At 44.2% G+C, this 26868-nt stretch overlaps 1 protein-coding gene across 2 annotated transcripts in view; it reads left to right on the top strand.

Moving 5' to 3' along the window:
- LOC127000245 (probable glutamate receptor) overlaps positions 1 to 26868 on the top strand; it is a 188175-nt gene that overhangs the window by 9720 nt on the left and 151587 nt on the right. For both annotated transcript variants that reach the window (XM_050863697.1, XM_050863694.1), the window contains exon 2: positions 23738 to 23832. The gene's annotated coding sequence lies outside the window, so the exon portion shown is untranslated. The remainder of the gene's footprint in view (positions 1 to 23737; positions 23833 to 26868) is intronic.

Here is a 26868-nt window from a genome sequence, read left to right as displayed (position 1 = left end):
CTTCCCCCCCTTTCCCCTTCCCCCTCCCCCCGTCCCGAGCCAGCATCATGTTACCGCCATTAGGATATTTTGCTTTTATTTTTTTCTTGGTCTCGTTTTTGGTCGAGATTTTGCGCGTCAGGTTACGAGAAATTTACTTTGCCACTTGACTCTCTCTCTCTCTCTCTCTCTCTCTCTCTCTCTCTCTCTCTCTCTCTCTCTCTCTGCTGTTGGTATCCGCGCCGAGTTACTTCATTTTCCTCCTCGTTTGTTTGTTTGTTACCTCAGTTGGCTGCGAGAGAGAGAGAGAGGGAGGGATGAGGGGAGGGGAAGGAGGCATGGCTGAATGTAGATGTGTTGGGCCGTTTGTCAATATATGTTATGATGCGAGGGCGTCGTTCGTCTTGGTATAAATTGTTGTGTACATTCTCCGATCCTGCGAGATAACGGGCCCGTGAATGTGAACTTTTCTCCTTTGTTTACTCTTGAGATTTTGTTTATAAGTGTTGTTGTTTATACCTTTGTGGCCATCATTGTATCCGCCAAGCTTGAGGGAGGAATAGTAAGATGATTTCGACTTTCTGATTGTATTGTGTGAGTGTGCATATGTTTATTTTGTGTTTGTTTTTCTACCGCGTGTGTGTGTGTGTGTGTGTGTGTGTGTGTGTGTGTGTGTGTTTTGATGGATCGTGTGTTCTGCGGGGAAATGGAGGTAGAAAAATAAAGGTGTTTGGATCTGGAAAAAAAAAAGCTTGTTGGCAAGGTACGTAAAAATAGTTGACGTCCAGGTACATGAGGAAAGTCGTGTGTGTGTGTGTGTGTGTGTGTGTGTGTGTGTGTGTGGTGATGATGATGGAGATAAAAGTCGTGATGATGATGCTGGTGTTGGCCTCGAAGAAGGTGGAGATAGTAGTAATAGTGGTGGTGATGGTAGTGATGAAGGTGATGATGGTGATAAAGGTGATGGTGATGGAGGTAATGGTAGTGGTGGTGATGGTTCGGATGACCTTTCTGTATGACGAAGGGAGGAACCGATGGGAGGAGAAAAATGACGAAGAGGAGGAGGAGGAGGAGGAGAAGGAGAAGAAGAAAGACTGGGAGGAGGAGGAAGAAAAGAAGGAAGGAAGGAAGGAAGGAAAGGTGTGAGTGGATAGGTAGTTAAGATATCTGCTCAAGATGGTAATGATGATGATGGTGGTGGTAGTGTTGGTGGTGATGGGAAGGGAAAGAAAAGGAAGGAAGGGAAGGGAAGGGAATTGCTATAAAGGAAAGGGAAGGTAAGGGGTAGAAAGGGAAGGGAAGGGAAGAGGTAGAAAGATAAGGGTGGTTGGTGGTAGTTTAGCAGGGCGTTGGTAAATCTTAAGGCGTAGGTGTACTCCATCCTGTTCCTATACTTACGCCCTCGCTACGCCCACACACGCACACATCGAATCATAGTTGTTGTTTTTTTCACTAATTGCGAGAGATTGTTTTTTCACGCTTGATTTAATGGGTCAAGAAGTTGTTGTCGAAATAAAATAAAAATAAAAACAGGAAAATATAAGACTCGTGATCATGATTTTCTTATTTTCTTTTCATCGACGCTAAATCTACGTAATTGCTGGTTGTCATTTTGCGTAAACATGAACACTGGGAAAAAAAAGGATAGAAAAATGGTTTATGTGATTTTCTATTTATTTTGTACCTCTCTGTTTTTAGCTACATTTCACTGGCTCGAAGGTAAAAACAACGAGAGAGAGAGAGAGAGAGAGAGAGAGAGAGAGAGAGAGAGAGAGAGAGAGAGAGAGAGAGAGAGAGAGAGAGAGAGAGAGAGAGAGAGAGAGAGAGAGAGAGAGAGAGAGAGAGAGAGAGAGAGAGAGAGAGATGATGGTGATAGATCGTTATTAGTGATGATAATATGATCGTGATAGTAATAGTTTTGTGTTTTTAATGATGAAGAAGGTGGATAGTCAGTGTGATAGAGATGGAGATAGTTAGTGATGGTGTTGATAATGATGACGGTATAATAGTGATGATGACAGTGTTGATGACGGCGTTGTTGACGTTGTTGCTGTTATTAGTGCAGAAAAAATGTATTGATGGTGATGAAGGCGATTGGTGATGCTGATGGTAGCGGTAATGATCCTTTTTTTTTAGTTAGTGATGGGAGAAGCAGAGATGATGATGGTGATGTTGGTGATGATGGGAGATGATTGAAGTAGTTATTGCGGTGATGATGTTGATGGGGAGAGCATAGATAAATGTTTTGGTGATGCTGGTAATGGTGAGAGATAATTGAAGTAGTTATTGCGGTGATGACGATGATGGGGAGAGCATAGATAAATGTTTTGGTGATGCTGGTAATGGTGAGAGATGATTGAAGTAGTTATTGCGGTGATGATGTTGATGGGGAGATGATAGATAAATGTTTTGGTGATGCTGGTGATGGTGGGAGATAATTGAAGTAGTTATTGCGGTGATGATGATGATGGGGAGAGCAGAGATAATTGCTTTGGTTAGTGTGGTGCTGATGATAATAATGACTGGTGGTGATGAAGATGGTGATAATACTTGTGATGATGGCGGTTGAATCAGCGTACTAACTAAGCCTATTTTGTTTCATTACTTTTTTTTCTTTAATATATTTTTCCTGTATATTTTTTGCTCTTCTTCGCAGTACATCATCGCAGTGGTTCTCTTGGCGACTGGTGACTCTTTTAGTAATGGTTGTAATGGTGATGAAGTTAATGATGATGAAGTAATTGGTGGTGGTTGTGGTCGTGATGGAGGAGGCGGTAGCTGCTTCTTGACGTGCCTGTGGTTAAGCCAATTGTCCTTGTGCTCATTTGGCTAATTTTCTGATTACGGCATGACCCTCCCCCCCCTCGAACCCCCCTCACCCTCACCCCTCCTCCCCTTCGCTCTCCCTACCCTTGTCTAAGCCTCCCCTTAATTTCCCCTCGCTCCCCATCCTTCACTTCCCCTCAACCCCCCTGCCCTCAGTCCCCCTTCGCTCTCCATCCTTCATTTTCCCTCAACCCCCCTGCCCTCAATCCTCTTTCCCTCCCCATCCTTCACTTCCCCTCAACTCCCCAGCCCTCAACTCCCCCTCGCTCCGCGTCCATCACTTCCCACTCTGCCCTCTCTTCCCCACACTCCCCCCCTCGCTCCCCGCCCATCACTCCCCCTCAAAGCTCCCCCTGCCCTCACTTCCCCTTTACTTCTGTCACTCCCCCTAGGCAGATCATGATTCTTCCTCCCCTTGTCCTGCCCCTTCCTATACTTTTCTCCCCCTTCTCCCCCTACCCCTGGCTACAGTTCATCCCCCTATACCCCTCAATTCTACCTTTCCAGCCCCTTCCGTAATCTTCTCTCCCTTCCCCCTGCAGTTAATCCCCACTACACAACTCATTCCCCTCCCTCTCCAGCCCTTTTCCATATCTTCTCGCCTTCCCCCCTCCGCATATCAACACCACAACACTCTCCCCTTCCTTTTCCATCCCCTTCCCATACTCCTCTCCTTACACATCTCATTCCCCTCCCTCTCTTGCCTTTTTCCATATCTTCTCGCCTTCCCCCCTCCGCATTTCAACACCACAACACCTCTCTCCCCTTCCTTTTCCATCCCATTCCCATACTCCTCTCCCCTTTCTCTCCCTTTCCCAGCTGTATTTCAACTCCCGCTCCACCACACCCCCTTCTCCCTTCCCCAACCCCTTCCCTTACTCTTCTCCTCCCCTTTGTCCCCCTTTCCCTGCTGCTATTCACCCCCCTCCCCCACTCCTCTCCCCCCCTCCCCTCCCCTCCTAGCTGCCTCCTCGTCCTTTGAGAGCTGAGTCAAGGTGAACAGCGGCGTAATTAAGCATGCACTTCAAGCACGTCGACTGAATATAACTTTCCTTTGCGCCTCATGGAGAGAAAGGCACGAGGAGAATTGCTGCACTTTCCTGGGAATTTGAGACAGACAGGTGGACAGGCGGACAGACAGACACACATATACGACAATTTTTTTAAAACTGTATTAGTATTTATTAACGATTATGTGGCTAGTTTAGCTTTTTAATTTCATTTTCAGGACTACGTTAGCTGGAAGTGGTAGATTTTTAGTTATGTCGACATTTTTTTTTTATGTCCTGGCCTATAGCGCCTGTAGGCTTTCTTTAGGGGCTTGGTGGTCGGCCCAAGTCCATCATGGCGCAGGCAAGCGTTTATAGTGGTGCCATCTAGTCTTGGCTCATGCTGCCCCCCGGAGCTCATTTTTAATTCACTTGGACAGTTCCTCTAGGGTCCGGGTTGATGGGTGGTCTTCAGGACAGCATGTGGGTAGTCTTAGGCCACTCGGCGGTGACTGATAAATCCCAGGTGGTAGCGAAAGATTCGAACTCGCATCGTCCAGAACGCGGCGAACGCAGGACTCGCACGCTAACCACTCAGCCACCGCCTCCCCTAACTCAGTCAAGAGAGAGAGAGAGAGAGAGAGAGAGAGAGAGAGAGAGAGAGAGAGAGAGAGAGAGAGAGAGAGAGAGAGAGAGAAGGGACGAGAGCAGGAAAAGAAGTATAAATAATCAACAAAACCAACTACCCTCCTTGAAAAACGGATCAGGAAAGACAAATTATAATTATCCACATTAGTGTTGATGAAGACCAATGCGACGTTTAGAAAATCAGGAGATAGACAGACACCCAAGAGGATAAATAAATCAGACGCTGGGACCAGAACTCGGCAAAGAAAAAAAAATGTTGAGCGATTTCTGTATTTTGTCACTTTCTTTTTAGCGACGTTAATGTTATGAGGTTGTCGCGGCGCCTGGCAGTGAAGGGTGACCACACGTTTTCTTTTTTCTTCCGCCGGGGCAAAGAAAACGAGCTGCACTTCCCGCTGATTAGTTTCTTTCGTACCGGGGCTGGCGGGAAAGGTGCGAGGCGGAAGGTGGGCTGGAGGGGGGGCAGATTCAGGGACCTTGGAGGGAAATGGGAAAGGAAAGAAAAACAGGATAGGAAGAGGTGGAGGTAGGAAGATGGAATAGGAAGGGAGAACAAAATAAGGAAAATGTGAGGTAGGAAGATGAGAAAGGAAAGGGAAGAGAACGAAATGAGGAGAGAGTTCAAGGTAGATGAAGGGGGTGTTGAGGGAGGTAAGCGTGGAGGGGGGGATGCTGGAACGAGGGGGAAGTAAGGAGATGGGAAAGGGAGAGAACAGGATGAAGAGAGGGTTTAAGGTATAAAAAGGGGACGTTGAAGTAGTGGGGACGATGGGGGATGGTGAGACGTTGGATAGCTAGGGAGATGGGAAAGGAAGGGACGAGATCAATGTAAGGAGAGAGGGAGGCAGGGAGAAAGGAAAGGGAGACACGGGAACAAGATCAGGCGAGGTGCAAGACAGGTAAAGGGTGCGTTGAGACATAAGGGAAGGAGAAGATCGAGAAAGGATGAGTTGTGAGATGAAGAATGTTTGAAAAGGCAACAAGAGGAAGGCAGAGAAGGATTAAGGGGCAAGAAACTGTTAGAAGTAGATAAGGAGGCGTTGAGAAGGACATGGACAAGGATTAGATGTGATATTTGGACGTTTGAAAAGGCAACAAGAGGAGGGAAAAGAAGGATTATAAGGGGTAGGAAAGAGTTATATGTAGGTAAAAGATGAGGGGCGAGGCGTTGGAAAGGTGAGGGACGAGAAAGGACGAGAAATGAGATGGATGACGTTTTAAATGGCAGCAAGAGGAAGGGAAAGAAGGATTATGAGGGGCAGGAAAGGGTTAGATGTAGGTAAAAGATGAGGGGCAAGACGTTGAAAAGGTGAGGGGCGAGAAAGGACGAGAAGTAAGATGGATGACGTTTTAAATGACAGTAAGAGGAAGGAAAAGAAGGACTAAATGGTAGAAAGGGTTAAATATAAGTAAATGGGACGAGGCATTTGGATTTACTTAGGTGACTAGGGACGGACGCCAGAGATGAGGGGATAGTGTAGGAGAGGGAGGGGGCACTGTCACATTCTTTAGGTATATGTAACGTGCAATTTTCGTCCACACGCACCTCACTTGTTACGGAAACGAGGTTGATGACTGTTGATTTAGGTTATGAAGTGAATTTACGACCCTCTGTGTGTGTGTGTGTGTGTGTGTGTGTGTGTGTGTGTGTGTGTGTGTGTGTGTGTGAATAAACAGCATGTGAGGTGTTATACATTGAATAATTGCTCCCCAGTGTATATATATGTACAGAAAGACAGAAATAAAGACACACAGGGAGACAGGAAGACGTATGTATTTATGTCTGTTGGTGCATGTATGAGTATATGTATGTATGTGTATGTGTGTATGTTTGCGTGTGTGTGTGCGTGTGCGCGTGTGGAAGCGTCATGTATAGTAAAGAACTTCTCCTTATTGCATGTACTTACGTCAGTCTGTGCGTGCGTGTGTGTGTATGTATGCCTGTGTGCGTGTAGCGTGTGAAAGTGTAATACAGTGAAGAAGTGTTCCGTAGTGGATGTCCATATGTCTGTTTGTGCTTGTATGGGGTATAAGGATGTATAACTATGGGTACAGGAAAGGGTATGGGTATAGGTATGGATGCAAGTGTTTGTAATGGTGTAACTGTGTGTATGTATGCGTGCGTGTGCGTGTAGCGTGAGGAAATGTTATATAGTGACGAACTGCTGCTTTGTATATATTTAGCCTTAGTGCCTCTCGCCTCCCTGCGGCCCGTCGCCATGGCTACGGCTGTTGTTCAGGTGGTGTCGCGTGGCGCTGTCGATACCTGCGACTGCGAGAGAGGGAGGGAGAGGAGAGGGAGAGGGAGAGGGAGAAGGAGAAGGATAGAGATGGAGTAGTAGAGAGTCAGACACATTGATATAAGAACCTAACCTAACCTAACCTAACCTAACGTATATCAACACAGAAATGGTTACAAACATACACCAAGACAGACAGACAGGCACAGACACATTGATATAAGAACCTAACCTAACCTAACCTAACCTAACCTAAACTAACGTATATCAACACAGAAATGGTTACAAACATACACCAAGACAGACAGACAGGCACAGACACATTAATATAAGAACCTAACCTAACCTAACCTAACCTAGCCTATATCAACACATAAATGGTTACAAACATACACTAAGACAGACAGACAGACACAGACGCACAAACACATGACCACAGACACACACATACAAACAGACAGATACACAAACAGAATGACCGACAAACACACACAGACAGACAAACGCACGATGTAAGCTCTATATCAGCCATTTAAGAGACGAATATCCAACGCTCACTATTCTCTCATTTTCGCCACGGCAAGGATTTTTACCTTCCTTTGATGGGAGGGAAAAAGGCTCGGAACTTTCCCTTCAATATAAAGTTCCTGACGCCGGGAGCTTTTTGTCCCCCTGCGGCATTTTCCTTTTGGTCAGGTCAAGAGAATTCCACAATGACCTGACCTTCCAAAAATGCTTACTCTCTTTAATGTCAGCTTTTTGCCCGCATTGTTACGTTATAAACAGCCCTCTTACCTCTATTTCTTCCAGCATTTTTAACCGTGTTTTTTTTTATTACTTTTTAATGTTTTTTTTTATTTCAGTATTTTTAACCGCATCTTTTTTTTCTGTATCTTTGACTGTATTCTTCTTTATTTCAGTATTTTTGACCCCATTATCAGCTTCCAATATTCAACTTATCTTTATTTGTTTCAGATTTCTACCTCATAATTACCTTTCTCAAAATGCTATACTTAGCTTTATTTATTTCAGAGTTCTTTTTTACCGCATTATTTCCTTCTAAAAACGTTACTTACCTTATAATTTTATTCGTAATCTGAACCACCAAAAACCTAATTAAAAACATATTCAGTTCTTATATTCAGTGTTGGTAGTTAGATCTCATGTGATTGATTGACTGTTTCCTTGCATACATAAATTTACCTTATCCGTTCTCTTCCGCTTCAAACCTGATATTTTGTAGACTGTTACACATATACCATACCTTAATTTTTCGTCTACTTCTAGTTTTTTTTATTTTTTATTTTTTTTACCTACTGATTAATTCACATTTACCATACTAAATTTCCTGTCTCTTTCTTTTATATACAGTCTATTATCACCTCACACTTACCGTGCATTTATTTCCCGTTTACTTCTCGTTTTTTATCTAGATTCTTACATTTATTATCCAACTTTAACTTTCCATTTGTTTCCTGTTTTATCTGTAGACTAGTTCACCTACACCGTAACAAAATTTTCCGTTCATTTCGCCTTTTTTATCTATAGACTCTTTCACATTTACCAAACTCTGATTTCCGTCCATTCCCTGCTTTTACCCCAATTCGTTCCACGTCCCCAACCAACCCAACCTAACTTCGCCACCTCGCAGCCCCCATAACCTGCCTGGCCTCCACTCTGTTTCCGAGCCTCAAAATCGCACTCCGGTCGCATTTCTCCAACTTTTACGGGCAAACTAACAAAAAATACTTGACAAAACCCAGAAGTCAAGGTGCCACAGGGACTTTTAGAGACCTGGAGTGGGGCGGGATGTTGAGAGGCGAAAGGAAAGAAATAGAGTTGGAGGGAAAAAGAAGTAAATGAAAAGGTGGATGAAGGAATAGGAGAAAATGTAGAAGGGGAATGAAAAGAAAAAAGAGAGAGAGAGAGAGAGAGAGAGAGAGAGAGAGAGAGAGAGAGAGAGAGAGAGAGAGAGAGAGAGAGAGAGAGAGAGAGAGAGAGAGAGAGAGAGAGAGAGAGAGAGAGAGAGAGAGAGAGAGAGAGAGAGAGAGAGAGAGAGAGAGAGAGAGAGAGAGAGAGAATGAATGGAAAATAAAAACGGCACAGAGTATAAAAAAGAGTATTTGTATTTTCAAGAAGTTTAGAGAGGAAGAAAAACACAAGCCAAGGGAACAATGAAATATACACAGCGATAAAGTGGAAGGAAAGGAACACGAGAAAGCAATTCACTCCACGGGAAGTATTTACGAAAGATCAATATTGTGAGTGAGAAAAAAATTGCCGCTTGATACCCCCCAAAAAAGGCTAGTGATTGATCGAGAAAAAATACGAAACAAGCAACGAGAGAGAGAGAGAGAGAGAGAGAGAGAGAGACAAGACTTTCAATATAGGCTTTTTTGAGGCATCCTCGAGAAGATGGATTGATGCGTTTATCGGTAACTGTCTAGTAGCGATGGCGGCGGCGGCGGTGGTGGTGGTGGTGGATGCGATGGTGTACTGGTGGTGGCAGTGATGATGATGCTGGAGGTGAGAGTACTGATGGTGTTATTGGTGATGGTGGTGTTGTTGGCGGTAGTGATGGTGGTGTTGAGAGTACTGGTGGTATTTCTGATGGTGGAGGTGGTGGTAAGGTTGGCACCATTGAAAGTGGTGATGGTGATGATAGTGAAGGTGGTAATGGTGGTGGAGGCAATGCTTTTAGGGGAAGTGGTGATGGTGGTGTTTGTGTTGATGGTGATGTTGGTGGTGATGACTGTGGAGGTGAAGGTGAGTCGGGGGAAGGTTAATGCTTTTAGTGGACGTGGTGGTGGTGGTGGCGATGGTGGTGGTGGCGGTGGTGGTGGCGGTGATGGTGGTGGTGGTGATGATTCCTCTTCTCACACATTTTTATTTCCTCTCACAAAGACAAATTTTTTTTATAGCTTGTGAGGAAGAGACTGGATTTCCTCACCCTTTCTTTATTTCTCCTCTGGGATAACACACACACACACACACACACACACACACACACACACACACACACACACACACACACACACACACACACACACAGATAGAGAGAGAGAGAGAGAGAGAGAGAGAGAGAGAGAGAGAGAGAGAGAGAGAGAGAGAGAGAGAGAGAGAGAGAGAGAGAGAGAGAGAGACTGACTCCTAATGTTCTATTCTCACCTCATCTAATTAATTCAGGTGCAAGGTGTTGATGAGCTGGCTCTCGACATGCGTGTGTGTGTGTGTGTGTGTGTGTGTGTGTGTGTGTGTGAACTGGCCCCGTCATTACCAGCAAGTACCCTCCCGACATGAGCAAGTCTCATTATAGTCAATCGTCTGGGTACTGCCGGAACTTTCACACCGCGCACCCCATCCCTCTTGCTCAAGGGGGGAGAGTAACCGCTACTTGTCAGCGGAAAAGTTCCGGACCTGAACAGGGCTCGAATCCCCGACTGCCAGACCGTGAAGCCTGGCAGCGCAGACCTCTGTGTGTGTGTGTGTGTGTGTGTGTGTGTGTGTGTGTGTGTGTGTGTGTGAAGGTGATTAATAGTCATATCCAACCAGGTGTTTAACTAATTGCTCCTTAAGATAATCACCACTAATACTGATAACAGCAACACACCAACACCAACACACAGACACACAAACACCAACACATCAACACAGTCTCCAGAAGCATCTACCCAACACCACAAACACAAACACATCGACTATTAACATCTCCAGCAACGACTCATTTTTTCCATGTTTTTTTTTTCCTTAGTGTGTTGTCTGCTCATCGCTATTTTCCGCGAAGCCATCAAAATAAAGTGTGACGTCACTACCCACTTTCCCGCACACTTTTGAGTAAGATAAATAAAATACAAGAAAAAGTAAGCTTAACAAAATATATTCGAAGTAGTATGATAAAGGAAATGTTTTAAACGTAGAAAAATAAAGCAAATATGTCAAAAGTAGTAAGAGAATGAAAATATAATTAAAACAAGAAGATGAAAATATATTAAAAGTAGATTCACGTTTTCTTCTTACACATAAATCACCCGTGTTTGTCTCACCTTTAACACACACACACACACACACACACACACACACACACACACACACACACACACACACACACACACACACCTGGGCTTTATGTTACCTGTTGTTACGGTTGACGGCGAGAATGTGAGAAACGTGTTGGTAGGAAGACACCTACCGAACGGGCGTGAGCTACTCCCGGTGAGGATATATGGGAAGCGAGGAGGGTGCTGAAGCCCTTCAAAGACCCTTCCCATGTCCTCACTAGCCGTTTCCCTTATGTCTCATCAACACCAGAGAGCAGTTCAGCATGCTCTCAAAAGACAGTTCCTCTCTCTTTTTACACCACACTACATTCACACGACACACACACCTTTTCCCAAAATTCAAAATTCAAAATGGCTAAAAATTACAGAGCCTCGGAGTCCCCGTCTGGGGGTGGACCATAAATTCTCCCAGGGAGGACTCCCCTTCTGGCTGCCGACTTGAGAGGTGTCCTGATGACTCCTCGAACTTCCTCCTTATCAATTTCTGCAACATTCGCGGTCTTCGTTCTAATTTTCATTCTGTGGAACACCATCTCTCCTCCTCTAAACCTCATCTTCTCTTCCTCACCGAAACACAGGTTTCTGAGGCTACTGACAGCAACCTCTACTCTGTTCCCTCCTACTATCTCTTTCCTAAATTTCAATCCAAAGCTGGATGTTGGGTCTACGTGCGCAACGACATCACTTGCTCTCGTGCCCACGACCTTGACTCTTCTGAATTTTCTACCATCTGGCTAAGACTTCATTGTCATTCTATTACTAAATACATCTGTGCTGTTTATCTCTCACCTAACTCTACTAACTATGTAAAATTCTTTGAGTATTTGAACTCTAAAGTGGAGCACATCTTGACCCACTCTTCCTTCGCTGAAATCTCCATCTTGGGAGATTTCAATGTTCACCACCAGCTTTGGCTTTCATCCTCTTTCACTGACCAGCCTGGTGAACAAGCCTACAACTTTGCTCTCCTCAACGACCTAGAGCAGTTGGTTCAGCACCCTACCCGTATTCCCGACCGTCTTGGAGACAGGCCCAACATTCTAGACCTCTTCCTTACCTCTAATCCTTCTGCTTACTCTGTCAAACTGTTCTCTCCGTTGGGCTCCTCCAATCATAACCTTATTTCTGTATCCTGTCCTATCGCTCCTGTACATCCTCTGGACCCACCGAAGAGGCGATGCTTTTGGCATTTTGCTTCAGCTCGGTGGGACGACCTGAGGATGTACTTTTCCGATTTCCCGTGGAATGATTACTGCTTCCAGGAGAGAGACCCCTCTGTGTGTGCCCAGCGCATCACAGAGGTGATTGTCTCTGGAATGGAGGCATACATACCACATTCTTTCTCTACTCCTCATGCTAAAAAGCCTTGGTTTAATCATGCTTATTCTCGTGCTATTAAAGATAAAGAGGCAGCTCAGAAAAGGTTCCAGAGCCTTGGAACACCCGCTAACTTTGACCTTTATATTTCAGCCCGGAATCGTGCCAAATCTATTCTCCGACTTCTTTTATCAATAGAAAATATCAGCATCTTGCTTCTTCTAATTCTTCCCGTGACTTCTGGCATCTAGCCAAAAATATCTCCTCCAATTTCACTTCTTCCTCTTTCCCTCCTCTCCTTAACCCTGACGGCAGCACTGCCGTCTCATCTATCTCTAAGGCTGAACTCTTCGCTCAAACTTTCTGTAAGAACTCCACCCTGGACGATTCTGGGCATATTCCTCCTACTCATCCCCCCCTCTGATTACTTTATGCCTGTTATTAAAATTCTTCCAAATGATGTTTTCTATGCCCTCTCTGGCCTCAACTCTCAGAAGGCTTATGGACCTGATGGACTGCCTCCTATCGTCCTTAAAAACTGTGCTTCCGTGCTGACACCCTGCCTGGTCAAACTCTTTCGTCTCTGCCTATCAACATCTGCCTTTCCTTCCTGCTGGAAGTATGCCTTTGTACAGTCTGTGCCTAAGAAGGGTGACCGTTCCAATCCCTCAAACTACCGTCCTATAGCTTTACTTTCCTGTCTAACTAAAGCTTTTGAATCAATCCTTAACCGGAAGATTCAAAAGCACCTTTCCACTTCTAACCATCTATCTGATCGCCAGTATGGGTTCCGCAAGGGGCGTTCTACTGGTGATCTCCTTACCTTCCTAACTGATTCTTGGTCATCCTCTCTTAGCCGTTTCGGTGAAACCTTTGCTATTGCGCTGGACATATCAAAAGCTTTTGATAGGGTCTGGCACAAATCTTTGCTTTCCAAACTACCCTCCTACGGTTTCTATCCTTCTCTCTGTACCTTTATCTCCATTTTCCTTTCTGACCGTTCTATTTCTGCTGAAGTGGACGGTCACTGTTCTTCCCCTAAACCTTTTAACAGTGGTGTTCCACAGGGTTCTGTCCTATCTCCCACTCTCTTTCTGTTGTTCATTGATGATCTTCTTTCCAAAACGAACTGTTCTATCCATTCTTACGCCGATGACTCCACTCTGCATTACTAAACTTCTCTTAATAGAAGACCCACTCTTCAGAAACTTAACGATTCAAGGCTGGAGGCAACAGAACGCTTAGCCTCAGACCTTACTATTATTTCCGATTGGGGCAAGAGGAACCTGGTGTCCTTCAACGCCTCAAAAACACAGTTTCTCCACCTATCCACTCAACACAATCTTCCAAACAACTATCCCCTATTCTTTGACAACACCCAGCCATCACCTTCTTCAACACTAAACATCCTCGGTCTATCCTTAACTCAAAATCTCAACTGGAAACTTCATATCTCATCTCTTACTAAATCAGCTTCCTCTAGGCTGGGCGTTCTGTACCGTCTCCGCCAGTTCTTCTCCCCCACACAGTTGCTATCCGTTTACAGGAGCCTTGTCAGCCCTCGTATGGAGTATGCATCTCATGTGTGGGGGGGGTCCACTCACACAGCTCTCCTTGACAGGGTGGAGTCAAAGGCTCTTCGTCTCATCAGCTGTCCTCCTCATACTGATAGTCTTCTACCTCTCAAATTCCGCCGCCATGTTGCCTCTCTATCTTCTATCGATATTTTCATGCTGACTGCTCTTCTGAACTTGCTAACTGCATGCCTCACCCCCTCCCGCGGCCTCGCTGCACACGACTTTCTACTCATGCTCATCCCTATACTGTCCAAACCCCTTATGCAAGAGTCAACCAGCATCTTCACTCTTTCATCCCTCACGCTGGTAAACTCTGGAACAATCTTCCTTCATCTGTATTTCCTCCTGCCTACGGCTTGAACTCATTCAAGAGGAGGGTATCAGGACACCTCCCCTCCCGAAATTGACCTCTCTTTTTGGACACTCCTTTGACCTCTGTTCAGGAGCAGTGAGTAGCGGGCTTTTTTTTTTCTTTACGCCCTTGAACTGTCTCATTAGTTGTAAAAAAAAAAAAAACGAAAAAAAGCGGTATTCGACACAAGGGGAGAAATCAGAAGGGAGTTATACGTAAAAAAGTTAATAATACTGGTAGGCCAAAGGTACCCGGATCTTTAACAATGATCGAAGTTAGGATCAAAGATGTATAAGAGGAAGTAAGGAAGAATAAAAGTGGGGGAGTAAAATTTCTCGAAGCTCGGAAGTGACGCCGAGGATGGGAGAAGTCCGCGGGCCATTACAATGAAGATTAACTTGAAAGGGACGACGTGGATGGGAGGAGTCCGCGGGTCATTACAATGGTATAAAAATGAGAAGCAGAGAAGGTATAAAAGAGATAGAAAAGGAGGGGGAAGGGAGAGGAAGAAAGGAGGGATGGAAAGGAGGAAAGAAAGTAAAGAGGGACGGATCGGAATGAAGGAAAAAATGGGAACGAGAGAAGCTAAAAAGAAGAGAAAATAGAGGAAGGAAGGATGATAAAAATGGCATAAAAAGGAAAGTGAAAGTGATGGCAGAAAAAGAGATGGAAAAGAGTGGAAAGGGAAAGGAAGGAAGGAAAGGATGGAAGGGAAGAAAGAAAGGAAGCATGGCAAAGAAGGAATAAAGTAGGGGATCGGGAAACATGAAAGAAGGTAAAGAAGACAGAAGAAGAGAGGACTGGGATAGGAAGGAAGGAAGGGAGGAAAATAAGAAAGGAAGGAAAAGATGAAAAAGAGATAGAAAACGAGGGGAATGGAAGGGAGAGGAAGGAAGGGAAGTGAAGTGAGGGGAGGGAGAGAAGGGAGGAAGGGAGGAAAGGGAGGGGAGGGAGGAAACACACGCGTTATCTCTCCGGTGACCTGTTGCCTCCTGGTAGTGACAGTGTTGCCATGTTTCACGCCCTGTTCTTATCTTCTTGCAGTGGTGCCAACTCTGCCTCAACCACTCTGCCGCTTCATTTGCTCTCCCTCCTTCCCTTCCTTCCTTCCTTCCTTCTTTCCTTCCTTCCTTCCTTCTTCCCTCCTTCAGCCTCACTTCACTTTTTTCATTTGTTTTCTTTTCTCTCTTGCATTATTCACTTATTCTTCCTTTCTTTATCTTTTTCTTCCTTCCTTCCTTCCTTCCTTCTTCAGACTTCTTTCATCTTTTCATTTTTTTTCTTACATTCTTTACTTATTCTTTCCTTCTTTATTATTTTCCTTTATTTCTTCCTTGTTTTTTTTTATATCCTCCTCGTCTTTCTTTTTCCTTGGCTGCCTTTTTTTTCTTTTATCTCTTTCCTGCATTCTTTCATTCCTTCATTCTTTGTTCTTTTTTTTCTTTTACTACCTTTTCGTATTTTTCGTTTCGTCCCTTTCTTTTTCTTTTTTCTCTCGGTTCTTTCTTGCATGCTTTACTCAGGTTCTCCCTCCTCCTCCTTTTCTTCATTTCTTCTTAATTCTTCATTTTTATTTTTTCACTCGCTTTTCTTTTACTTTCTTCATCGTATTCCTTCATTCCCTCATTCTTTGTCTTTTTCTTTTACTACTTCTTTGCATTCTTCATTCCGTCCTTTCCTCTCTTTTTTCTTTGACTTTTCTTCCTTGCATTCTTCCCTCATTCTCTCATGCCTTCCCTTCTTTTTTAATTCTTCACGTTCTTCCTTTCATCTCTCCTTCGTCTTATTTATTTTGCTTCTTATTAAGTCATTTTCCTTCTGTCTCATAACCGCATATTTCTTATTTTTCCTTTAAGCACTAATTTCCTCCATCTTTCTTCTTCTCATTTTCTTTCTTTAATTTTCTGGATTCCTTCTTTGTTTCTTTCCATATTTCTTCTTTCATCTTTCTGTTTTCCCCATCTTTCTACCATTCCTTCCTACTTCCCGTTTTTCTCCTTCTTCCTTATTTCTTCTCATTTTTTTTGTCCTTTCCTTCTTCTTTCTTTCTCCCCGTCTTCTTTCTTCTCCGTCTTCTCCTCATTCCTATATTCCGTCTTTTTTTCTATGCCTTATACTCATTAACATTCTTTTCTCTTCTCTCTCTCCCTTAGTGATTATCTCTCTTCCCTCGCTCACTCACCCACTCACTCACTCCTAGTTTATCTCCCTTCGTTTATCTCCTCCGTCCCTCACTTCCTATTCATTCCTCCTCCCTTTCCCCTTTCCTCTCTCCCTTACCCTCCTGCGATCTCTCTCTCTCTCTCTCTCTCTCTCTCTCTCTCTCTCTCTCTCTCTCTCTCTCTCTCTCTCTCTCTCTCTCTCTCTCTCATTCCATCGCTCATTCTTTTCATCTCTCTTCTCGTTTACCTCATTCCTTACTTATTTTCCTCCCTTCCTACTCATTTCTCCTTCTTTTCCCTCTCTTTCCTCCTAAACATACTCCTTTTTCCTCCCTTCCTCCTTTCCCTCACTCAATCGCTCATTATTTCAATCTCTCCCTCGCTTACCTCCTTCCTTACCTCCCTCCCTCACTTCCTACTCAATCATCCTCTCTTTCCTCCTCCCTTACGTCTCTCCCTCACTCAGTCCTTCATTCTTTCAGTCTCTCCCTCAAGTACCTCCTTCCATACTTCTCTCCCTTTGTAACTCTTCCCGCCTTCCGCATTACGAACAGCCCCGACGCATCACAATAGAATTTCCAATGAGCGAGTCCTTATTAGACGCCGAAGTCACAGCGCGATGATCAAGAGAATAACAGATAGAAAGACAAATAGACAGACAGATAGACAGACGAATCCTCATCTCAAGTGGAGGAAAATGACAAAAATAGTGAAGAGGAGGAGGAGGAGGAGGAGGTGGAGGAGGAAGAGGGGAATTAGAGGAGGAGGTATTTACATTTTTCCTTCACCCATTTCCTCAGATTACTCACTAGACGTCTATTCTATACGTTTTCCTCTTCATCAGTCTTTTCCTTTTCGTATTTATCCATTTTTTCTTGGTTTTCCTCACAGAGTTGTTCCTTTTTTTTTTCTTATTCTTCGTCCTCCTCTTCTCATCTTCCTTACCGTCTTTCCTATTCCTCATTTATTCATCTTCTCCCTCTTACCCATTCCTCGTCTTCATCTTCCTCTTCCTCTCATTCCCGTCCTCCTCACCCTTTCCCCTTCCTCATTTATTCTGCTTTTCCGTCTAATCCATTCCTCGTCCTCATTCTGTTCCTCCTCTTCGTCCTCTCCTCCTCGTCCTCGTCCTTCCTTTGGTCGGCTGTTTCTCGTCCTCTGCTCTTCATCCTCAGCAAATTCTCTCTAATTGTCCTGCCCTTTCATCTCCCTCTCCACTCCTTCAATCAATCCCTCTCCTCGCCACGTTCTCTTCCACTATCTCCTCCTCCTCCTCCTCCTCTCATCGCTATTTCGTTTTCGTCCCTCTGTTATCACTGTTATCACCCTCTCCACACTGACCTCTCCTCCTCCTTCTCCTCCTCCTCCTCCGCCTTCCTTCTCTTTATCTCCATCTTTTCCTGCATTCCTTCTTTCGTATCGTCCATTCCTTGCCTTCTTCTTTTTCTACTTCTTTGCATTTTTCATACCGTCTTTCCCTGTTGTTGTTTTTTTACTTCTTTCTTGCATTCCTCACTCATGTCTCCCTCCCTCCGTATCTCTCTCCCTTCCCTCCCTGGAAAAAGCATACATTTCCACCTTGTTTCCTCTCCTCCTCCTCTTCCTTCCTTCTCCTTATCTCCTTCTCCTCCTCCAGTCCTTGTCCCATTTACGTATACTACACATCTCTTTCTTCTTGTCTCCCTCCCGCCTTCCTTACCTCTCTTTCTTCTCTCGAAAACGCATATATTTTCACCATGTTTTCCCACATTACTCCAGGACGCATCGCAGCAGGGGAAGATTAGCCAGAGATTTGATTACCTTCGAAGTGACTCAGGGTGCGTGCGGGGGAGGAGCTGGAGGAGGAGGAAGAGAAGGGGGAGGAGGTAGGGAGGAGGAGGAGGGGCGCTTGGAAGGGGCATGACTCTCGGAGGAGGATTTGTTAGCGTGAACTAATTGCTTATGAATGGCTAGGAGGAGGGGGAGGGGCCGAGGGGAGGAAGGGGCGAGGGGCAACCCAACCCGAGGCCACTTAGCTTGATTTCCTTTGTCACGGCGCTGCGAGGGCCAACAGAGGGAGTCACTGGCCGGATTTATGAGGCAATTTCTCACTCACGGCTCCGGAATTTCTTACTTCGCGCTATTGTCCAGGGCGGAGGGATGATCCTATGTTTCTTTTTTATCTGACTTGGAAATTCTGGAAGGGTACACGGCACTCACTCCCTCAGGCGCTGGAAGGGAGGAAGAGAAGGGAAGGGAAAGGGCCGGCGAGCAGGGACGGAGGAATAGGAAAGGCGGTTCACAGACACAAGGGGAGGAGGGCCGAGGCAGGGCTTGGCCGAGGGCTCCAATGTTAGTTTCTACATGAATTTCCACCGCAGTTTCTATCTCGGTGTTTACAGAATTCCTGCGCCAGTAACCACTTGACTTACTGCATCTACATCATCGTGACGGCAACTTTAGGGACTCCCGGGGCGGACGCGGCTTAGGAGGCGATAAATTAGGACAGAAAATAGAGTTAGAATCCTTTTGCGCTGCCTTATATGAGTACGCGGAGGGCGGAGCGACAGGGGAGAGGCATTCAAGGAGGGCGGATTAATACATCTGAGAGTAAACTGGCTAGGGGAGGGAGGCGCTGGTGGTCGCCCTGGTCCTTATTATTCCTTATTGCTGGAGCCAAAGCCGCCCGCCGACCTCCCTCAGTATAAGTCGACGCCAAGTAAGCGGCCTCGTAGCTTCTCCTCGCAATGGCTTCTGAGTGTTATAAATCGCCATTTGCTGACCTGCTCGTTTAACATTTTAGTCTGACCGTAACTGGAACATGTTAGAGCTGCCCGTGTGTGTAGACTCCCTCCCTCCCTCTTGCTAGTACCTCTCCCTCCCTCCCTCTTGCTAGTCCCCTTCCCTCCCTCCCTCTTGCTAGTCCCCTTCCCTCCCTCCCTCTTATTACTCCCCCTCCCTCCCTCCCTCCCTTTTGATAGCCTCCCTCCCTCCCCCTTTGCTAGTCTCCCTCCCTCCCTCCCTCCCTCTTGCTAGTCTCCCTCCCTCGTGCTAGTCCCCGTCCCTCCCTCCCTCCCTCCCTCTTCCTTGCCTATACGTCCGTACCTGGCCACCTACCTGCTTGCCTGCTAACCTGCTTTTACTCTACATTTCACTCACCTTTCATCCTGCTCCTCCTGCTCTTCTGCTTACCTACTGCCGCCTCAATCCTTTGCCTACCTACCTTGATGTCGACTTGCTTACTTACCCACCAATACTGTCTACCTGCTTACCTTTTCATCTGCTTACCTACCTGTACCTTCCTGTCTGCTTACTTTATCACCTGCCTACCTCCTTAACTACCTGCTCACCTGTTCACCTACCTGCCTTCCCTTCACACCTGCTCACCTGCCCGCCTGCCTGCTGGTGTGTGTGTCGCAGCGGCGGGAACAAGCGCCTGAAAATTATATTCAATTGGCCCGACACTCCACGCTAATTGGTTATCAGGAAACACTTACCTCCTGTGTCAACCAATCGGCAGGCTGTATATCTCATCCCCACCTGCCCTTCCTCAGGTATTCCTCCCTCCCTTCCTCCCTTCCTCTTTTCCCTTATCTTTTTTTTTTCTTTATTTCTTCCTTGTATTTTTTTTTATTTCCTCCTTGTCTTTTTTTTTCTTTGCTGCTGGTTTTATTATTTCCTTCATTTCACTTTTCATCCCTTCCTTTTCTTTTTTCCCTACCTCCCTCCCTCCCTTCCTCTCTCCCTTCCCTCTCCCTCCCTCCTTTCTTTGTTTTTATTCCGTCCATCTCTTCTACATTATTTCCTTAATTTCACTCTTTATCCCTCCCTTTTCTTTTTTTTCCCTCCCTCCCCCTCTCCCTTCCCTCTCCCTACCTCCTTTCTTTGTTTTCATTCCGTCCATCTCTTCTTTTCTGTAGTACTCCCTTCATTTCAATCTTCATTCCTCCCTTTTCTTATTTCTTCCCTCCCTCCCTCCTTCCCTTTCTCTCTTATTGCATTTCTCCCTCTCCTCATCCCTCCCTTCTCATACTCATTCCATCCCTCCATTCCTTCATTATTTCCTGCGTTTCATTCTTCATTCCTCCCTTTATTTTGTCTATTCCTCCTTTTCTTCATTATTCTCCTTCATCTCTCCCTTCATAAACCCTCTCTTTCTTATTCCTTCCATCCCTTCTTTCCTCCATTATTCCTTCCATCCATCCTATCTCTCCTTATTACCTCCATTTCTCCCTCCCTTTTATTTCCTCCATCCCTCTCTTCATCCTTTATTCCCTCGATCCCTCCTTTATTTCTTCCATCTCTTCCTTTCTCCTTTATTTCCTTCATCCTTCCCTGTATTCCTAATTAAATCTATTCCTTTCCCTTTCCTCTGTTCCAATGCAAAGCCAGGTGCGTTCCGTTCGGTCCTACTTTTTCTTATTGAATTTTTAAAGCCACGTCGTGATTTACGGTGACTCCCAAATATGTGTGTATCCCTTTCCACCTCGAATTTAAGACCTCATTATCCGCCTCTACCTGAACTAAAGGCGTACTGCTACACATCCTTCTATTTGTATTTCAGAGCTGCGTGCATGTGACTCCCTTGGTAATACTGCAGCTTGTTTTCCGATATATGTCTTTACCTTGCCTCTGAATGTGTGTTTGTATTCTTCTCTATTACTAATCTCAACATCTCCTTCTCTAAACCTCCTTCTATTTGTATTTCAGAGCTGCGTGCGTGTGACTCCCTTGGTAATACTGCAGCTTGTTTTCCGATATATGTCTTTACCTTGCCTCTGAATGTGTGTTTGTATTCTTCTCTATTACTAATCTCAACATCTCCTTCTCTAAACCTCCTTCTATTTGTATTTCAGAGCTGCATGCGTGTGACTCGCTTGGTATACTACTGCAGCTTGTTTTCCGATATATGGCTTTACTTTGCCTAATGAATGTGTGTATTTCTTCCCCTCTTTTACTAATCTCTACATCTCCTTCCCTAAACCTCCTTCTATTTGTATTTCAGAGCTGCATGCGTGTGACTCTCTAGGTAATATTGCAGCCTATTTTCCGATATATGTCTTTACCTCGCCTCTGAATGTGTGTATTTCTTCCTATATCTATTACTAATCTCTACATCTCCTTCCCTAAACCTCCATCTATTTGTATTTCAGAGCTGTGTGCGTGTGATTCACTCGGTAATATTGCAATTTGTTTTCCGATATATGGCTTTATTTTACTTCCTGAATGTGTGTTTCTCCTCTCTATCGCTATACTCTATATCTTTACTAGAGCTTTTATTTGTGTTTCAGAGCTACGAAAGTGTAATTCTATTCCTATACTACATTAGTTTTCATTGATACGGCTTAACTTTGCCTCCTGAATGCTATATATCTCCTCTCCTCTCGTCTTTTCTACATCAATATTCAGTACATCTCTCCCTGCATCTCCCTTTATTTGTATTTCTGAGCTTCGTGTGACTTTCAAGGTAATACTACAGTTTGTTTTCCTATTTATAACTTTACCTTGCCTCCTGAATGTGTGTGTATTTTTCCTATTCTTTACTGCCATTCTCTACTTCTCCTTCCCTATGTCTCTATTTGTGTTTCAGAGCTAGTACGCGAGACTCTTATTTTCCTATTTAAAACTTTACCTTGCCTCCTAAATGTATATGTGTGTGTGTGTGTGTGTGTGTGTGTGTGTGTGACTGTGTGTGTGTGTATTTCTCCTAATCTCTACTGCCATTCTCTACTCCTTCCCTATGTCTCCTATTTGTGTTTTAGAGCTACGTGTGATTTTCTAAGTAATACTACAGTTTGCTTTTCTTGATATAACCTTTGCCTTACTTACTGAATGTGTACTTTTCTTCCTCTGTATTATTATTCTCTACATCTCCTCCCTTATGTCTTCTGTTTGTGTTTCAGAGCTACTACGTGTGATTTTCTAAGTAATACTACAGTTTGCTTTTCTTGATGTAACCTTTCCCTTGCCTCCTGAATGTGTACTTTACTTCCTTTCTATTATTATTCTCTACATCTCCTTCCCTATGTCTCCTATTTGTGTTTCAGAGCTAGTACACGTGACTCTCTAGGTAATAGCACAGTTTGTTTTCCTATATATAACTTTACCTTGCCTGCTGAATATGTGTGTATTTCTCCTCTCTTCTACTATTTTCTACAATATCTGCGTCTCCTTCCCTACATCTTTTATTCGTATTTAATTTTCCTCTTCTATTTTCCTCACAAGCTTTTCCCTTTAACACACATTTATCTTCCTTGTATTTCTGTTTTTATTATCTTTTAGTACAAATTTCCTTTACTTTACCTGTGATTCCTTAATATAACGTTACCTTGCTTGCCTCCTGAATGTGTGTGTTTCTCTACTGTCTACATCTCTATAGCTTCTACATTTCCTTCTATTTGTATTTCTGAACTTCGTGTGACTCTCAATGTATATTACAGTTCGATTTCCAATATATAACTTTATCTTGCCTCGTGAATGTGTGTGTTTCTCTATTGTCTGCATCATTTTTATCTTATACATCTCCTTCTGTTTGTATTTCAGATCTACTTACGTTTGATTCTCTTCCTATACTACGATTTTATTTCCTTTATAAAACTTTACCTTGCCTCCTAAACGCATGTGTATTTTTCCGTCTCTTCGTGGAAATGTTCGCATCTCTACATTCTCTACATTCTACACCTTTTTACATTTCAGAGATAAAAACGTGTGATTCTCTACCCATAGTACAGTTTGTTTTCATTTTCATAGCATTACCTTGCCTCCTGAATCCGTATTAATCCTTCACTCTACCACAATTCTCTATTTCTGCATTCTCTACATCTTTTTACTTGTATTCCAGAGCTGCATATGTGTGATTCTTTACGTCATACTTTCTTGCTTTCACATATATAACTAACCCTTCCGTATTTCTCCTTCTCTCTACAACTATTCTCTACCTCTACATTCCCTAAATCTCCTTTTATTTGTATTTGTATTTTTATTTGTACTCCAGAGCTGCATATGTGTGATTCTTTACGTCATACTTTCTTGCTTTCACATATATAACTAACCATTCCGTATTTCTCCTTCTCTCTACAACTACTCTCTACCTCTACATTCCGTACATCTCCTTTTCTCCTTTTATTGGTGTTTTAGAGCTACGTGCGTATGACTCGACGTATATACTACAATTTGTTTTGCTGTACTAATTTAACCCTCCTCCCGTATGCCTGTGTCTGTATCCTTCTCTCTATCACTATATCTACATCTTCTATTTGTATTTCTGAGCATCGTGTTACTCTCCACTATTCCTCCTATTACTCCACCTATCACTATTACTCCACCACTATTCTCTATATCTTCCACATCTTCTCCTATTTGTATTTCCGAGCTTCGTGTTACTCTCTACGCATATACCAAAGTTTATTTTCCCTTATGTAACTTTATACCTTGGCTCCAGGACGCGTGTGTATTTTTCCGTCTCTCTTCGTGGAAATGTTCGCCGCCACCTGATCATTTTGGCGAACTTTTCAAACCGTGTCTTTTCCTCTCGGTCCTAATTAACGATGATTACCATAATGAGCTTTCCCCTCTCCCCCCCACCCACCCCCACCCCACCCACCGCACAGATATGGCGGGGAGGACGTCGACGGAGAGGAGAAGGAGGACGAGGAGGAGGAGGAAGAGAAGAGGAAGATACAAAGGGCTTTAGGAGACACTGCAGGTGGGTAATAGACATCCTTTAGCAGGGTTAGTGAGGCGTAAGGAAGATAAAAGAAAAAAGGAGGAAAGGAGGAGGTAGGAGACAAGCAGAGGAGGAAGAGAAGGGATAAAAGAAAATAGGGGAGAGAGAGAGAGAGAGAGAGAGAGAGAGAGAGAGAGAGAGGTGAGAAGATAAAGACAGGAAGAGGGGAAGAAAGAGAATGGTCCGCTGTTTTTTATTATTTACATATAGCAATAGGAGCGCTGGTCATCCTCAAACTTTACTTAGCACTAGTTAGACCTCATCTCGATTATGCGGTTCAGTTTTGGTCACCATACTATAGAATGGATATCAAGATGTTAGAATCTGTACAGAGGAGGATGACAAAGATGATTCAGGGGGTGCGAAACTTGCCTTATGAAGACAGACTGAAACATTTAAATCAACACTCTCTAGAAAACGAAGGTTGCGAGGAGACCTGATCGAAGTCTATAAAAGGATGAAGGGCTTTAATAAAGGGGATGCCAATAGGATTTTGGTTGTTAAAGAACCGGGTAGGACACGTAGCAATGGATTTAAGTTAGATAAATTCAGATTCAATAAAGACATGGGCAAGAATTGGTTCACCAATAAAGTGGTGGATGAATGGAATAGGCTTGGCAGCCATGTCTGAGTGCCATTACCATATATGCATTCAAGAAGAGACTGGATAAGGTCATGGATAGAGAGGTAAGATGAGGTTGAGAGTACAGAAGCTGCATTGTATAGACCAACCGGCCTCTTGCAGACTCCTTCTTATGTTCGCATGAAAATAAGGATAAGAAAAATAAGTTAGAGTGACAAGGAAAGAGTGAAAGAGAGAAAAAGGTGAAAGGAAGATCAACAGGAAGTGAGGAGAGGAGATAAAAGAGAGACAGAAAGGCAAGAAAAAGGATAAAAGTAAATAGGAAAAAATGAGAAAAGGACTAAGGTAGAGACAGAAAGGAGTGTGCGAGTGTGCGAGTGAGTGAGTGAGTGTGTGAGTGCGAGAGCGTGTGAGAGTGTGAGTGTTTGAGAGTGAAGGACAGAGAGAGACGGGAAAGAATAACCTCGGTACATAGGAACTCGAGGGGGAGAGAGAAGACAGGGAAGTGGAGTAGGAGGGAGAGGGAGAGAAGGAGGGAGGAAGAGAGGGAGGGGAAGCATCATTGTGTGGTCTGCCATGAGAGAGGGGATGAAAGAGGGGAGGGGAGGAAGGGGTGTGCATTATCTCCGCCAGACAGCTCCTCCTTCCTCCCCTTGCTGCCCTTTCCTCCTCTCCCCTCTGCCCTTTGACCTTTGACCTTTGCATGTTCCTAAATCCGTGTTCTCAGTTGCTTTCGGCCCTCACAACATATCCAAAGACCACACAGGAGATTAGTCGGGTTCTCCTGAGTTCTTTTTTTCATGTTTATGGTGCAGAAGAATTGTCAAAGAATCACTAGACTCATTAAACTACCCTTGGGAATACTAACACAATCTCCACGATAGTCTACTCGTGTGTGTGTGTGTGTGTGTGTGTGTGTGTGTGTGTGTGTGTGTGTGTGTGTGTGTGTGTGTGTCGGAATGTTTGAGAATATGTGTACCTTACCTCCTCCTCCTCCTCCTCCTCCTCCTCCTCCTCCTCCTTATTCACTCTTCCCTTCACACGCTTCTCTTAATTAACTCCTATTTATCTTCCTTATATTTTTGCTTTTCTATATTTTTTTCACTTCAGTACAACCTTCCTCTATTTTTCCTCTCTTTTGTTTTTCTATTTTGTCCAATCATTCATTTCTCTTTCCCTTTCTTTTATCTTTCACTTCTCTCTTTCCCTTTTCCCTCTCTGCCTCCTTCCTCCTCCTCCTTCTACTTTTCTCTTTTCTCCTCTTCCTCTGGTTCTCGTAGCGGTAATCTTCACATTATTCTTCCCTGTTTAGCACCTTATCTCTCCCCCTCTTTCCCTTAGTTGCTACAATTTATTTCCTTGCCTTTCCTCCCTCAACTTTTTCTTCCTTCCCCTTTCCTTTTGGTGTCTTAGTGGTACCCTTAATCCCCTTAATATCTGGCTTCCCTTGGTACCCTTAATCCCCTTAATATCTGGCTTCCCTTGGTACCCTTAATCCCCTTAATATCTGGCTTCCTTTGGTACCCTTAATCCCCTTAATATCTGGCTTCCTTTGGTACCCTTAATCCCCTTAATATCTGGCTTCCTTGGTACCCTTAATCCCCTTAATATCTGGCTTCCCTTGGTACCCTTAATCCCCTTAATATCTGGCTTCCTTTGGTACCCTTAATCCCCTTAATATCTGGCTTCCCTTGGTACCCTTAATCCCCTTAATATCTGGCTTCCCTTGGTACCCTTAATCCCCTTAATATCTGGCTTCCTTGGTACCCTTAATCCCCTTAATATCTGGCTTCCTTGGTACCCTTAATCCCTTAATATCTGGCTTCCTTGGTACCCTTAATCCTTAATATCTGGCTTCCTTGGTACCCTTAATCCCCTTAATATCTGGCTTCCTTTGGTACCCTTAATCCCCTTAATATCTGGCTTCCCTTGGTACCCTTAATCCCCTTAATATCTGGCTTCCCTTGGTACCCTTAATCCCCTTAATATCTGGCTTCCCTTGGTACCCTTAATCCCCTTAATATCTGGCTTCCCTTGGTACCCTTAATCCCCTTAATATCTGGCTTCACTTGGTACCCTTAATCCCCTTAATATCTGGCTTCCCTTTCTGTTACCTTTCCACTCCCCTTTTACGCTCAGTTACCTCATCCTCTTTTTCATCCTTTTCTTCCCTCAAGTTTTCCCTTTTCCTCTTAGTCTTCCCTTTTCTTCCTCCTTTTTCCCTTCATTTCCTCCATTTCTCCTATTTATTCTCTGCCATACCGTCCCTCAAGTTTCCCCTTTCCTTCTTTTTCCCCTTCTCCTCCTCCTTACCACGCCTCTCTTTCCCTTAGTCACCCCCCCTTCCTTCCTCCCTCACTTCCTCCTCCCCTTACGTCACACACACAAAGGTCTCCCAACACCTCGTTCTCGTCCGGAGCGACTCAACGAGG

Source organism: Eriocheir sinensis, chromosome 18 (assembly GCF_024679095.1).
Source record: "Eriocheir sinensis breed Jianghai 21 chromosome 18, ASM2467909v1, whole genome shotgun sequence".
NCBI classification, from domain to species: Eukaryota; Metazoa; Arthropoda; class Malacostraca; order Decapoda; family Varunidae; genus Eriocheir; species Eriocheir sinensis.
The sequence above is the reverse complement of the archived record's forward strand: the minus strand, read 5'-3'. Positions and strand labels throughout refer to the sequence as shown.